At 47.1% G+C, this 15,947-nt stretch overlaps 1 protein-coding gene and 1 long non-coding RNA gene across 5 annotated transcripts in view; both read right to left on the reverse strand.

Moving 5' to 3' along the window:
- The window catches only part of pea15 (proliferation and apoptosis adaptor protein 15), a 36,400-nt gene extending 29,065 nt beyond the window's left edge, over window positions 1-7,335 (reverse strand). Inside the window, exons 1-2 of one of the 4 annotated variants that reach the window (XM_028986498.1) lie at window positions 7,144-7,331; window positions 6,952-7,005 (exon numbers count right to left, since the gene is read on the reverse strand). The gene's annotated coding sequence lies outside the window, so the exon portion shown is untranslated. Of the gene's footprint in view, window positions 1-5,270; window positions 5,412-6,951 lie in introns of those variants that run through there. The other 3 variants (XR_003750307.1, XM_028986514.1, XM_028986506.1) reach the window with 3 other exon arrangements.
- A 4,815-nt stretch (window positions 7,336-12,150) lies between these two features.
- LOC114794239 (uncharacterized) lies at window positions 12,151-13,343 on the reverse strand. The gene is made up of 2 exons (XR_003750326.1): window positions 13,141-13,343; window positions 12,151-13,015 (listed from the first exon to the last, which is right to left on the reverse strand). It is a non-coding gene; the product is annotated as an uncharacterized LOC114794239 (long non-coding RNA).
- Between the last annotated feature and the right edge of the window lie 2,604 nt (window positions 13,344-15,947).

Consider the following 15,947-nt stretch of genomic DNA (forward strand, 5'->3'; position numbering starts at 1 on the left):
CTGACCTGGCTAGCTCTCGCGTCTACTTGAACTAGTACTTACTAGCACTTACCCCCTTCCACATGCTAACTAGCCTACAACGAAAGCCTCAAACACTCTTTCAATGAAGCGAAGCCTTCTAGAGAATTCCCACAGACTCATGCTGTGCATTGCTGAATGCTTTCATTTCTTTCATTGCTTTAATTTCATGTACGATTGTTATGTGTTCTGTGTGGCTGGCGGTGTTTTTGTGTCCTGTCTCTTTTAGGTTGACTTAGTGGGAGGAGTTGAAGCTTACCAGCTCCTCCTACCATCGGCCTATTGGTCACCACCACCTATATAAAGAGACCTCGGATGGCGTTCGGGAGGTCCCCAGAGTCTGCTAGGCCCTTACTCTTCTGGGAGGTCCCCAGGGTCCACGGAGATCTCATTCCTGTATCTTGTTGCTTTGCTAAAGCGGGCTAACCCTTTGTTAGCCAGTTAGCATGTTGAGTTATCCCCGCTGGACCGTCCCTTCCTTTAGGCTGTTTTAATGTTGGTTAGCCGTTTTATTGGACCTGTTAGCTCACTGTAAATGAAAGCACTGTTTGTACGATTTGTTTGGTTGTGTGTGTGTGTGACAGTGGACGTCCTCCTCTCCACACCCTTGTCGCGTTTCTTAGACCCCCTAGACTTAGGAATGTGACAAAAATATATAGATTTTACGGGTAGAATTAGCATTACCAGTGACTAACCGACTTTGTGTTCACAGTATATTCTATGTTATGAAACATAGAGCTACGTATTTCATATTCCAAATTCATATCCACTGTGCTTTGGTACGTGATTACATATGTTTATTAAAAGCATGAGTGGTTCATCAGCTGACATTCACTGGAAAAAATCTATAAATGCACCATCCACGAAATGCATTGATACCTGACAGTCATTTTGTAAACTAAAGCATCAGAAGTTATATATTTTCTACCACTAGTAGCCATTTCATCTGTCCGTGGTTATGGAATAAAGAATTCCGCGGTCTGGAACAGCTTTATGGAGCGACTGCTGAGAAATGGCGTCCAAGAATACGTCTTCTCAACGTGAGGCCAGCGTTCCTTCTCCACCTCCGTACGAGAAATCGCGGAATTCTTATGCAGCGCCCCTCACACACACTCAGGGTGCATTAGCGCTGCGGCACGCTTCCGAATCGGGGCAAGTCATCTTTGTCGTGTATTCCGTATCCGTGCATGCTGCAGAACGTCTTTCACTTCATTAGCATTTGGGAAGTATGCGGGATAAAAATATTCTTCTGCCTCTGGGAGGCGGTGAAGCCGTATGTGTGTGTGTTTATTGTCTCAGGTGTGGGTCCCTAAGTGACGTCAATCGAAAAAAAAAAAAAAAAAAAAAGGAGTTTAACATCTTTCCTTCTCAAGCTTTACTCCTTTTCTTTACAAAGGAACAATATTCGCTATGAACAGCTCCGCCTCCGCATTGTGTGCTGAAGTACATAGAAACGTGACGAGCATCTGCGCTTCGCCTGACATACGAGGGAACGGCGTTGTTGCCCAACAGCCGAAACAGTCCCTTTGTCGCCGTGACAGCCATTAATAAATATTATTAATAACAATGTATAACCTCTGCAAATGCATTTATTCCATTAAAAGCACCATGCGTCCCAACCTGCAAAACCTGATTTTTGCAGCCATCATTTGAATGCACAAAAATCAAGGTTGCCGGTTCGTCAGAAGGTTGCTGGTTCGAATCCCAATCTGTCAAGTGCCACTGAGGTGCCACTGAGCAAGGTACCGTCCCCGCACACTGCTCCCCGGGTGCCTGTCATGGCGGCCCACTGCTCACTCAGGGTGATGGGATAAATGCAGAGGACAAATTTCTCTGTGTGCACCGTGTGCTGTGCCAATCACTTCACAATCACAAAGAAGCATCACAATCGTCGATCGACATCGTATAAGATCACCCTATTCGAGGACTACTCTTCAGCTGCTACTTCTATCAGCCACGTACGCATCACACGGACCCTCGAGCGCGGGTATGCGTCACCTCGCAACGTTTTACACTGACAACAAACGATTGGTTTGTTGCGTGTGATACGAATTTTTATGGACACAACGGACCCATTAATGTTTTATGACGATGCTCTGGTGTGAAACAGACGTTTGTTGTTTCTTCCTTGGCATCATGGGACAGTTTCCTAGAAGTGCAGAGGGCCCTCGTTCCGGCACCTACACCCTCACCGAGGGCCAAACATGCGGAGCCCTGAGCCAAGCGGGGCGCCGCCTCTAATCACAGATAACAGCCCGCACGGCGAGGGGCGGGAGGGGCAATTTTCCACGATTCCGGTGCGTTTCAGCGCGCGGCTCTGAGCGGGGAGTTAAAAGGAGAGACGCCCGGGGGAGGGAGAGAGAGCAGACAGCGTCAGACCTACATTCAGTCAGGAGGGACACGGAATAAGACGACCAACGGGCTCTAATCGCGTCTTCGAGGAGGGCAGATGGTAAGAAAAAAAAAAAAGATGAACAAAATTCTGGAATGTTCTTTCCTGTCCTTTATCTCTCCATCCCTTATCAACACCCCTTCACACCTCCATCTCTCCGTCCAGCCTGGATAATCTCTCACGCTCCACCTCTCTCAGCTGACAGCTCCACTCCTCCTCCTCCTCCTCTCACTTGGTCTGTCTGCCTCTGGTCTCTGGCGCTTTCTTGAAAATGAAAGCAGTTCAGCGAATCTCCAGAACATCTCTAGACAGTGTGGGAGTGTGTAGAGTCAATCCTCACACACACACACACACACACACACAACCACACACACAAAGTTATGAATGATAAATTGTCAGTCACGTCGGATCTTTAAAAAAGATTCTGTGTGTGTGCGGCAAAAAAAAGAACGAAGAGGAAGCAGCAAGCTCCAGATAGTGTGCATTGTTGAAGGGCGTAGTTATACCAGGGACAGGATAGAGCCCCGCCCACCACAGCTGCATGCCATCCGTCGGCCTGTCTGTCTGCATCTGTCTCACCCCCGGCTCCGTCCTTCTCTCTACTCTCAGTCTGAGGAGAGAACAGCGACGAAGAGGAAGAGGAACGCAGAACTGGCTTTGAATGGGAAAACCATCCCTCCAACCTCCACCGCTGCCCACAGTGTAAATGTGTGTGTGTGTGTGTGAGGCAGGCCGGGTTAACTCAGCTCAGCTCAGCGCTGTATCTGGGGAACGTCCCGAGCTCTCAGGTTCCTGTTTCGTTTCACAGCCTGTTCACACTGTCCCATGACTCAGCAGCACCACCCGTCTCAAAGGTGTGTGTGTTCTGCACAACGTTCTCCAGGGAAACCTTGGGCCATGTCAATCCCACCATGGAAACTGTAGAAACCGTTCAGAAATGGTTCATGGAACTAGACGTCAAGGTCTAAATCAAGATCTAGCGTAGGGTGGTAGTAGCCTAGCGGGCAACACACTCGCCTATGAACCAGAAGACCCAGGTTCAAATCCCACTTACTACCATCGTGTCCCTGAGCAAGACACTTAACCCTGAGTGTCTCCAGGGGGGGGGGACTGTCCCTGTAACTACTGACTGTAAGTCGCTCTGGATAAGGGCGTCTGGTAAATGCTGTAAATGTAAAGATCAAGGTCAAGGTTTCATTATTATCAAGCATCTGTGGGACGTGATGGACAAACAAAGTCCAATTCATGGAGGTCCCACCTCACAACTTACAACAAGAAAAGACTGCTTACGTGTTGGTGCCACACAAAAAAAAAATCACTTTGCACAGAGGGAACCAACACGGCATTGGGAATGTGGCCTGAATGTGGTGCCTGGCGTGGACCATCAGAAAATCATTCAAGCCGCTCCATAGAAGGTCAGCACACTGAAGAATGCTAATTTTTTTACGATCAGTGACGAAAGTATGAAAACAGCTCCCCGAATCTTGACACGAATGCCACATTACTAAATAACTGCTAGCTTTGCTGACTGTGGAACGCCGTGGAACCGCCATTGACACCAGTAATTTTGTCATATTGTAATAACCGAATCAATCGAATGTTACTTTGTCGGATTATGACCGCAAAATAGACGAATTTGGTCGTAAAAGTAGCACACGCACTTACACCTAAACTGCATGACTAGGGCGGTGATGATGAATCAGCTAAAAATCTATATAAACGTGCAAGGGGCTAAAACAAAATTTGCGGGAAGCACGCGAGATGGAGACATTCGGAGAGGGAAGACGAACCAGCTCAATATCAACAGCTTTTCAAGAAAATTACAAAATGCAATTTAGTCGCAGTCTGGACAAGTTATATTTTGCACAAAATCGAACAAATAAATCAACATTTTTAAATTTTACATTTACAGACTTTACCAGACGCCCTTATGCAGAGCGACTTACAATCAGTAGTTACAGGGACAGTCCCCCCATGGAGACACTCAGGGTTAAGTGTCTTGCTCAGGGACACGATGGTAGTAAGTGGAATTTGAACCTGGGTCTTCTGGTTCACAGCTAGGCTACTACCACCCATTTTCGAATCGTTACGATATTTTGTTGGCTGGTTACCAAGCCTTATTTAATCGATCTTGCGCTTCTTTTTTCCCACCAAAAAAGAAAGAGGAAGTGGCTGTTGCACCAGTCCGGCGAGCACAGAGCTCCCAGCCACTTCCCCTCAATCACAGCGCTCTTCCCCCCATTTGCCGCCGCACGCCACACTGAACGGGCCGACTGCGTACGCTCGCCCCGACCGAGCCGGGGAGCGAGCGGGCGAGTCACGAGCGGGAGCGCGATCGGAGCATTACATCACGCCGGAGTACAGATGCACGGTGGCATATCGCCATGGCAACCGCAGCACACCGATCGTGCTGGAAATCGCACTGCCGCTGGGAATGGGGACATAACAGGCGATGAACATGTGAATTGCCACGATAACAACAACCGTTTATTCAGAGACCTTGTGCGAACATTTTCTTTGCAAGGTTCATTAGAACTTTCGCACTCAGTCGGTGGTTGTAAGATTGTCTGGAGAATCCTTCTCTTCCTGCACAGAGGGGGTCAAAGGGCGCCTTTCGGTGGTACGCGGGGCCCGTGCCGATTTCACAGCTCGGTGGGCAAAAGTAAGGACGGGAAGCAGGAAAACGACAGAGCAGGAGGGGCGGAGGCACGACGCAAGCCGTAGTTAATAAAAGAATACGATACGTGGCCAGTTGCAGTCGTAACTTTTGCACACACACACACGTCTTTTTGTCTTCTTTTTCGGTCAACTGTAATGTCACAAACAATGAGACATCTAAACAACACACACACAGTCACACCTTCGTTTGGGCTCATTCGGTCATCCCTCCATCGAATCACATTACCGCGAGCGAGACGCTTCAATTGGTCGGGCAGGACTACGCGAGCGTGGGTCCTGGCCCGTTCCGGGACTGGGGCAGGACTGCTGGTCCAGCAGATCCGCTTTTAAATCCGGCCCGCCCCGACCTGGCACGCGACCCTCGTTCGATTGGCCCGCCGCGCGGCGCTAACGTTAGCGGCCCGGCCTCCTGACCTTGCCCCGCGCTCCCGCCGGGATTAAGTGGCGTCCGGATGGGCCGGATGATGCATGGACGTGTACCTCGGCCAAAACACACACACGCACGCACGCTAAACGGAATCTGACGTAATGCCTCACGCTCTCGGTATTAAATATCTGGTCCAGATCTGAAACCCATCTGTTCCAGACAACGGAGCAACACACACACACACACACACACACACACCATAGCAGAGAAAGAAAATTCCCACTTTCCTCGGCTTAGAACAGGCTGCCCGCTAACACACATCGGGCCGAGGCAGGAAGTGGGAACAGAGGAAGTCCAACTGGCCTCGCCAAAAATACGTATATTCGTTTTTTACAGAATGCCGACAACTGTGTTACACGTCAGTGCTAAAAACGTCCTAATAGTTCGAGCGTTTAACATTTTTAACGCACGAGCTAATTACACCAGAATAAGAATAATCCAGATGAACACTTGTCATAAAAATAAACCTCAGCAATCAAACCGAGCATTGAAAGTAGGTCCAAGTGGAGATGGCTTCAAAATGTCCCGACTCGGACAAAATGGCATAAACACCACGCACCCTCAGGAACCCATGCGACTATACCAGCAATGACGGTGTAATTTCTGTATTATAGATGCTTAACTACTTCTACGGAGAACTACATCTAAACTTATCCTCAGCAACCAAGGCTATTGAGATTGGTCCTGGTGGGGACTGCTAAAAAATGTCCCGATTCTGACAAAATGTCAGGTTTTCGTGGCATTAACCCCACGAACCCTCGACGAACCCGTGCAACGCTACCAGGAAACGACGGTGTAATGTCTGTATTATAGATGTGTACCTACTTCTACAGAGAACTACATCTAAACTTATCCTCAGCAACCAAGGCTATTGAGATTGGTCCTGGTGGGGACTGCTAAAAAATGTCCCGATTCGGACAAAACGTCAGGTTTTCGTGGCATGAAGACCACGCACCCTCACAAACCCGTGCGACGCTACCAGTAACGAAGGTGTATTGTCTGTATTATAGATGCGTAACTACTTCTACGGAGAACTCCATCTGAACTCAACCTCAGCAACCAAGGCTATTGAGATTGGTCCTGGTGGGGACCCAGCATCACACCATTCGTGCGTTTTGTGGGGACATTTTAACCCAACACACACACACATACTGATACTGACTGCTTTACGGGTCACAGGTCAGACTCATCATCCAAGAAGGTCCCAAAGTGTCGTCAGCAGTGCTCCGGAATGTTCCAGATGTATGAAAGAAACGACCCCCCCCAGCGTCCCCAACCTCGCCAGATGAAAACCACACGAGGCTTTTTATTTGTCCATTTTTTTTTGCGCTTTCGGTCCAGGGCCGAGAAATTATTATCATTATCATGATTATTAACAGTAATAATGCATGTGTAATGTAGGATGAGAGCAGGAAAAGCCCGAATCGCTACTTACTCCGGACGCTGAGGACGAGTTGCTCCTGGCTGGAGATGCTTCACGGAAATCCCGCTTTTAATTTTTTTTTTGTATTATTAGAACTATTGAATTGACATGTATATATTTATGTATATATATATATATATATAGATATATGTGTGTATATATGAGTATTTTGTTTAGAAGCGGAGACGAGTGCTCCGCACGTACCAACAGTCTCCGTCCCGCTGCCAGCCGCCGTGACGTCGAAGTAACGTAACTGTGATGGAATCCGACGTGATCGATAAACCGTAACAAATCACGTATCTGCGCGCGGACGTAAGGTGCGATGCGCTCGCGCCGCGTCGGTTCCCCGGGACGTCGCCGTCTCGCCGGTCTGAGGACGGAAACGCCTTTTTCCGCTCTGCCCCCTCCCCTCTTTCCCCGTCACAGCGCACACACACACACACACACACACACACACACACACGCACGCACGCACGCACGCACGCGCGCACGCTCGCTCGCGGACGCGCGCATTTTTCAGCCCTGATGTCACCGCGCTGTCCGGTTTGCGAATTCGCGCCCTCCTTCGTCCCCGCGGCCGCTGTCGCCGCGCACATTCCACATTCCTGGGTGCCGGACGGCACCACGTGCTCGACCGGGTGGGATGAGAGACGCGAACCATCAACCGGAGTCACGTGGCGGAGGTTAGTATGATTAGGGAGGGATGACATGTGGCATATGTCAAGTTTACTGGTTTACAGAGGTGATCTGAGGCCTGGCGGTTAAGGAAGCGGCCCCGTAATCAGAAGGTTGCCGGTTCGAATCCCGATCCGCCAAGGTGCCACTGAGGGGCCACAGAGCAAAGCACCGTCCCCACACACTGCTCCCCAGGCCACTGCTCACCAAGGGAGATGGGTTAAATGCAGAGGACACGTTTCACCGTGTCCCCAGTGTTCCACAATGACATTTCACTTTCAAACTACCAGCCCGGCCCTTTTTATTGGTCCGTGTTATTAAAGGAGACAAACTGTATTGATGTTTTTGTAATCCAAAGTTTAAAAGGGGAGGAGCTTGTAGGCATGATTGCCCTGATCCCAGAAAAATAAGTTATACCCCCAGGTGTCTACACTCCTAACACCATATGTACACACATTGCGGAATCTCCACTCCACATCTCATGACCAGACATAATTAAACATACTGGGACAACGAAGACAGGACACAGCAAGGATGCTCTTATACTAGTAATCACAGACAAACACAATCAGGTCATCAAGAGCACAGAACTCGGCAAACATGGTCAGAAGAAGACGGGCCCGGAGTACCAGAGACATCTCGGGGGTCCCTTAATGTTTTGCTTATTTGAAGGTGCACCAGACACCTCAGTCGGTCTGGTCCGTTACAGTGCAGTACACAGGGTCTCCTAGGGGGCAGTGCCACGTCCTTAAGGAGGTTACGAGACGGGTCCGTGGCCGTCATGAAATTCCATATCCGGCCCGGGCCCGCTCTCAGTTCCCAGGGAGAAGGCGATCGCCAACGTTCCGGCCTTTCGCCTGCAACCCGACGCGGTAATCGAAGAACGGGCAGCCTGTCCGTCAAACACGATCCCTCTCTGCCAGAGCTTACCCAAAACCAACGGCTTTCGGACGGGAAGGCACTCTTTCCGGCTGAATTATAGCAGTTATTCCGACCCGGAGAGAAACACCTCTGGCTATGAATGTTGGGTCGAATCGGGTCACGTCAGGTCAAGCTCGTGCAGTAAATGATCGGTCAGTAAACACAAACTTCTGGCCTATAGTACCTATCCTCTCCATCTCCTTTCCGCTTAAAATTTGTATCAATGGTTGGTAAAAGTGGTTCGCATGTTGTTAATTTGTTTTATTAAATGTGTTTTTAACAAAATGTTAACTTGATGTGCAAATCTTGGCCACCGTCACCAGGTTGTGCGTTTTAAATATCGTGGAACAGAGGCTAGCCTCTGGCGATTATGTTTTAAAGTGAAGTGATTGTCACTTGCGATACACAGCAGCACAGCACACGCTGAACACAGTGAATTGTGTCCTCTGCATTTGAACAGTGAACAGTGGGCAGCCATGACAGGCGCCCGGGGAGTAGTGTGTGGGGACGGTGCTTTGCTCAGTGGCACCTTGGCAGATCGGGATTACCACCACTGCCCCGCTCATTTTTCCCAGTCTAGTGCTCGTGGCGTGTGCAAAGAAAGCCAAGCTTTATAAAGGTCAGTAATTTTCTATCTGCCGGGTCGAGTCGGACTCTTGTCGGGCTCGGGCCGTGTTGGGCGTAAGTTTTTAGGCCAGATCACAGCTCTATAGAAGATGCCATTTCAGAGATAGAGGCATTAATGAATCTATTTGAACCCCTCTAGAGACGCAGACAAAGACCTTTTTGTTTATTTTCTGCGCCATGTGACACCGAAGATGTGGCTACGAGACAGGAAGGGAAGTCTTCTGTGGCATTTGAATGTCCCATTTTCTGTTCTTAGTTGTGCCATCTGGATCCTGGTATGCAAATTTGGAGTGAATATCTGACACCGTAGCATGTGGCCTAGCACTATTTTCAAACTAGCAGGATTTGCATAAATAGTTCAAATAAGAGAGGATTGTCAGTTATCTGTTGGTACTAACTTCCCTTTCTGTTGGTGTGTCATTATTTCTGTCACTTATATGTCATATGCACAGTAAAACGTGAGGATGCTTTACACAGATCTTAAACCAGACATGACCACACAAAACATGGAGTAAAATGACGAATCACAGAACGAGGACGGAACACGGCACGGATGCATTTATACTAATAATCACAGATGGACACATTAAGGTCATCAGGAGCACAAGACACAGCGAACATGAAACTTTGGAGAAGTAGAAGCAGAACACAGACTACACTGTAAAAAAAAGCTCAGTTGAAATGTAGGTTAGGTTGGAATTTCTCATTGTAATTTGACTTATGAGGCATATTCACACGATTCCCGTTAAACAGACATTTAACATCCAGACGTTTTAAATGATCCTAAAACCTTAAAATGTTTTCTTCGTTGCATAACAATGAAATATCATAAAATTCAATTGAAATAGCAGTTTATTTACATATACAGTAAGTTGACATGACTTATAAGATGGGCCTAAAGTACTGAATTGTGTTGTCATAATGGGAATAGTTTATACTGTACATCAGCATTGGAGAAAAAAAAAAACATAAATGACAATGATGATAAGAATATGTCCTGTTCTGATGTTCTGCACATCACCAATCAGAGCCTTCTGCATGGTAGCAGGCCAAGAGAAGGGCGTGTCTCTTCAAACACATGGCGCAAACTGGGATTTGCATTTTAACATTTCTTCTTTTCTGGTCGAGCGCTGAAGGTTCCAGTTCTGGTTCCGGTTTGTGCCTTTCTTTGGACCCAAATGTAGGTCAGGGTGTTCCTGCTTGAGTCGGCTGTACGTGAAGCAGAGCCCGGACCTTTGATAAAGGGGGTAGAAGCACCTCCGCTAGAAGTACTAGAAGCACCCTTAGGTTCTAGCTGCGGAATGCGCCGTTGTTCTGGCACCGGAGCAGCTTTGAAGCTGAGGTGGGAGGCTTTTACGTAACGTGCTCAGGGCGCATGCATTGTTCCGCGCGTCTCAGATGTTGTCATTTTTTAATGAGAGAACCCAGACTTCTGTACCCTCTCAGTGCGCACTGTACGGAGTCTTTGTGTGTGTGTGCCTGCCCCTGGTAAAAACGGGGAAGTCCTCGCTTTCCGTCACAAGATCGGCCCGTTTAGTGAAAGAAGAAGAAAGGCTGCAGTACAGCTAAAGCAGCACTAAGATAAATGGCGAAGGAGAGTGGCAAAGGGGCGGGGCGGGAAACAGAAAGGGATGTTTTTGGACTAAGTAACATCCTAAAAAAATAAGAATGAAGTTGTGAGCGACTCGTTTCTGCCTCTGGAACTGGCATTGGGGGAAAGAAAGGGATGCAGGAAGCACATGGCTCAGTCATCTGACCGTTCCAGAACGTTCTCTCCCCCGCTCACTCTCTGGGATGTCACTGAAAGGAACCGGTTGTTTTTGAGTGGTGCTGAGGGGGTGGGCCGGGGAGGGATGGGTGGGTTGCGGGGTGTAGTTGAGTAAACAGAAAAGAAAGGCGAGAGAATGGCCAAGAAAATGCAGAGTCATTTCTGTCCCCTGTCCCCGGCTGACACGGCTTGTTCCGACTGGCCGCTGCACTTCTCCACTCACCATTCAAAGACGGGGACTATGGGGACCTGGGACCAATTGTACATTGTGTTGAGCTTCTTTCGCCACCTGTGCCAGCGTGAGCAGAGTCGGGCATAAAAAGCGGTTTCGTTTAAGCAAAATTGATCTGAACAGTTCATTTTCTGGAAATATCTCTTCTAATCCTGCCTGTGCCGGATCTCGTCCTCTGCGATCGCTGCTTGCTCTACGACCCATGTATTCATTAAAGATGAATTATTTCTGATGTTGTCTGACGCCAACAACATTCCCAATCCCAACAGCAAGTGCATTTGGAGCTTGCTGGTACCAAAGCAGGCCCTAACAACGTTGCATAAAAACAATGACAAGCTCAGTTGCAATTCAAAATTCTATTACTTAATAGCCCAAAAAAAAAAAAAAAGTCTAAATAGCTCACATGAGCAAAGACATATATATTGATGTCTGGTCTGGAATTGATTCGGCTAAATTCCAAGATGCTTTGTAACACTCTTGAATTATTTAATTTCAGGTGGTTAATTGATGGAACGTACAGGAACTCGACGTCTGAAACTGAAAATATGATCATTATACCCACTCCCACGGTAGCAATGAAATGAAAATTCTTTTTCACAAACAGAGATACATCTTTGCAATTAAAGGGATAAAGTTTGGTATTGAAGATAATTATTATTGACTAAATTCAATAAATACAAAAAAAAAAACAGTAATGGAGGAAAAACTTCTCGCGCGTTCATAAATTCACTTGCTGTCAGTACATGGCATCTGCCACCACATGCTAATCAGAGACCATTAGCCCATGCTCGTTAATTAGCCCCTCCCTCTGGCCAGGCGCCGTCACTCCCCAACACTAATTACATATCCAATTAAGCTGCACGCTCTCTCGCCTCGTATCCCAGCGGCCAAAAAAAATCCCGTCTTAATTAGTGCAAAGGCAGCGTTGGCCTAGCAGGTAAGGAAGTGGACTCGTAAGCGAAGGATTATCCTCCCGTAGACAGACAGATGAAGGAAAGACATTTTTATTTATATACCAGACATATAGGCATATAGCTAATCAATGACGTGGAAGTAGTCCAGAAACCGTCATGGTGTCAAGTCTTATTGAGGGTTGGCTCCCAAATTAACGCTTGCTTTTCACTTACGATTAAAGATGGGATATACACTGGGTTCCCCCAGACCCCGACCTCGATAAATGGAAAGAAGATTACATTGATGCTAACACTTAGCATGGCTAATATTAATAACAGATGCGCTAATGCTAATGTTGTTAACAGACACGATAATGTTAATGCTAATAACAGACGCGCTAATGCTAATAACAGATGTTCTTGACTGCTGTCTTCCCCTTTAAATGTGTGTCTTTGTTTTACTTGAAAGTGATAAATTGTTCCTGTCAGGAATCCAGGAAGTGGGTTCGGGTTTGACTTTTGTTGTGGACCACGTGCTTCATATACATTTACGAATCTAGAGGCGACAAGATGAACTCGCAGCCAATGAAAACCTTCACATTTACGGAGATCTTGTGAATTTGAAAGCATAGAAGAAGAAAGGAAAAGAAGAAAAATCTTGCACAGATTTTCCACAGAGTTCCCGCCCAACTGTTGCAACCACTGCCAGTCTGTCTTGGGTTGCCAAGCAACATGACCGTTTTTCATTTATTTGACTTTTTTTTTTTTCCTCCCCCTCCTTTAACAAAAGTGCACGGACATATTAAAAACCTCACTTGAAAGTCACATTTCATCTCTGCAGCGCACCGTGTGAAGTCTGATCAATACTGCCGTGCCGCTGACGCCACCGATCACACTTCGGATTTCCCGTTGGGCCGGCGTGGTTGGCAGATGAAGGGCTGTTTTTTCTCTCCTTGGCGTCTGCATGTTCAAAGCAGCGAATGGCAGATGGGTTGCGGGATTGAGGAAAAAAAAGACCTCTGACTTCCCCGCCTTGAACTAGTAGCTAGTCGTTTGCATTGAAGACTTGTGCGGCGGCGACAGACCTGATTGCAAATTGGAGACCTCTTTGAGTGTTCCATTCAGAGCTTTGGAGTTTGGACGTGTTTTGGAGAGCTCAGTACTGTTCTGGGAACAGGAAACATGATAGGCTTGTCTCATGTGTCAGGTACATTATTTTCAGAGTCCATGCGCTTGAACTTTGTGCATGTGAGCTTGTTGACGCCGTGTAATTACCCACAAACCTTGCCTTTGCATATTATACTTCAGACCACAAATGCAGACTTTTGCAGACATTAAAGCAGTAATTAGAAACAGAAATGGGTTCTGAGGTCTTAAAGCCACGTCAGTTGAGAACTCAAGTCACAACTCGAGAGGTCCGACTTCATTTTGATGACTTAAGTCTTCGTTTTTGAAAAAAGTGAATGGGTTGGAAATGTAGGTGCAACATTTTGCATGAATTGGGAAGCTGTAATACTCAAATGCTGGAAAAAATGCGCCTTGAGATTTGCCTGTGTCATGATCCGGGTCGGGGATCCGGACCGGAGTTCCACGTTCGTCCTGTGTAATGTTTCCTGATCGTGTTCACCTGTGTCTGATTGTATAAAGCTGCCCTGTTCGTGTCTGTTCACCGTCGGGTCATTGTTAGATGTTACCGGATGTCTCCCCTCCCCTGTCCTGTCATGATGGATTAAACCCCTGTTTCGTGACGTCGTGCGAATGCGTCCTTCTTCCTTGTCATGTCTTGTCATCGCTTCAGATCACCTGCTTCGCCATGGCAAACGACCGTGACATCTGTATTGACCTACGGTGAAGAAAACATTCTGCATGTCGATGGCCTAAAGGAAAGTGAAGTGATTGTCATTGTGATACACAGCAGCGCAGCACACGGTGCACACAGTGAAATGTGTCCTCTGCATTTAACCATTACCCTGAGTGAGCCGTGGGCAGCCATGACAGGCGCCCGGGGAGCAGTGTGTGGGGACGGTGCTTTGTCTGCATCTCATTTCACACAATTTCCTCCGACAGGCATACAGCTAATTTAATGACAGCAAAGACAAAATTCTAGAATGCATCAATACCACAGACGGCACTCTGCAACCTCTTCACAGATCGCCCCAGAGATGCAAGCATTCCTAATCAACACGATACTCATCCTCCTCTCCAATCTCCCGCTCTCCCCATCTGTCCTTCACCGATAGGGTGTTACCTCTCATTAGCACCCGTGCTCGGTGGCGACATGTTCTCGTCATGCTCCTTGGCTGCAGATATTCAAACACCGTTCGCAGGATCCGAACGTGCCAACGCCGCGCAAGTGAATGGAGAGCGATGGGCGAACGTTTCTGGTTCTTCAGATACGCGTTATTTGTCTGTGTTGACAGCGACCATCTTGAACGTGAACCTCATGTGACACGCGAGCATCATTGCACCTAGTTCTATATTCAGCTTAATAACCTTAATTTTGTATCGCATATCACTCGAATTCCATGTTAAATGTACTGTGTTGTCAAGCTTTTTATGATAACTTTGTCTCACTTTTTTAACAAAAAGAAGCAGATGGCAGGCAATGTCTCAGTGGTGGTTCTCCCACCATATCTCAGGAATCACACACACTTGTAGCACACAAGGTACCAAGAAACATGGTGTGTGAGGAATGGTAGTTGAGAACACCTCGTACCTTCTTATACAACATTAATAAAGACCAGTCGTGATGAGAGGGAACATCTATAGAGTACCGTTGGGTGCTAGTAGCCTAGTAGGTAACACAGTCGCCTATGAACCAGAAGACACAGGGTACTACCATTGTGTCCCTGAGCAAGACATTTTTACCCTGAGTGTGTCCAGGGGGGGAACTGTCCCTGTAACTACTGATTGTAAGTCGCTCTGGATAAGGGCGTCTGGTAAAAGCTGTAAATGTATCTATAGGGTGGTAGTAGCCTAGCGAGTAGCAGACTCACCTATGGACCAGAAGACAACTGAGTGTCTCCAGGGGGACTGTCCCCGTCACTACTGATTGTAAGGAGCTCTGGTTCAGTGCATGGGACTATTAGAATTTTTGGTCTTTTGCTCTTTTAGCTCTGAAAGAAAACTCCAGACAACCCATCAGACATAATAATATAATATATATTATAAATTATATATAAAGCCAAAGATGTGGGAAATAAATATGTATATATACATATATGTATCAGGTAACATGTTGTTTATAAATGAATATGTGAATTTTTTTTATTATTTTCTCAGTTTTCATTTCATCCTTAAAAAGCCCTACTAGACAAGCATAAATGCAGAATGACTGAAGTCATGTGACATGCCTTTCACTGTAAAATGTACGTAGTCAGCAAGTGGGGAAAAAAAGACTACTTTCTACGATCTGTTCATGCGGAGCCGGAAATGAGAGAAAATGAGACATGGGGTTGTAGAATGGCGAGGTCAGAGTGGTGTCGTTACAGCTACGCCCAGACGAGGGCGCTGCTCTCTGGTGTCGTTACAATGGAACCTGCAGCAATTCACACACCCCATACACGCGTATTTATTTTATATCCACAGGAGGATGTAAAGAAATACATGTGTTGTAAATGTTTGACTATTTCTTATTCTTCTCTATACAGGGACAGTCGACCTGGAGACACTTAGGGTTAAGTGTCTTGCTCAGGGACACGATGGTATTAAGTGGGGTTTGATCCCTGGATTTTGTGGTCTTCTGGTCCATAGGTGAGCCTGTCACCCGCTAGGTTACTACCACCCTATAGATGTTCCCACCAAGGTGCCACTGAGCAACGTTCCCCCACACTGCTCCCCGCTGCTCACCAAGGATAATGGTCACATTTCGTTGTGTCACCGTGTGCTGTGC

The sequence above is a fragment of the Denticeps clupeoides genome, chromosome 1 (genome assembly GCF_900700375.1).
Source record: "Denticeps clupeoides chromosome 1, fDenClu1.1, whole genome shotgun sequence".
NCBI classification, from domain to species: domain Eukaryota; kingdom Metazoa; phylum Chordata; class Actinopteri; order Clupeiformes; family Denticipitidae; genus Denticeps; species Denticeps clupeoides.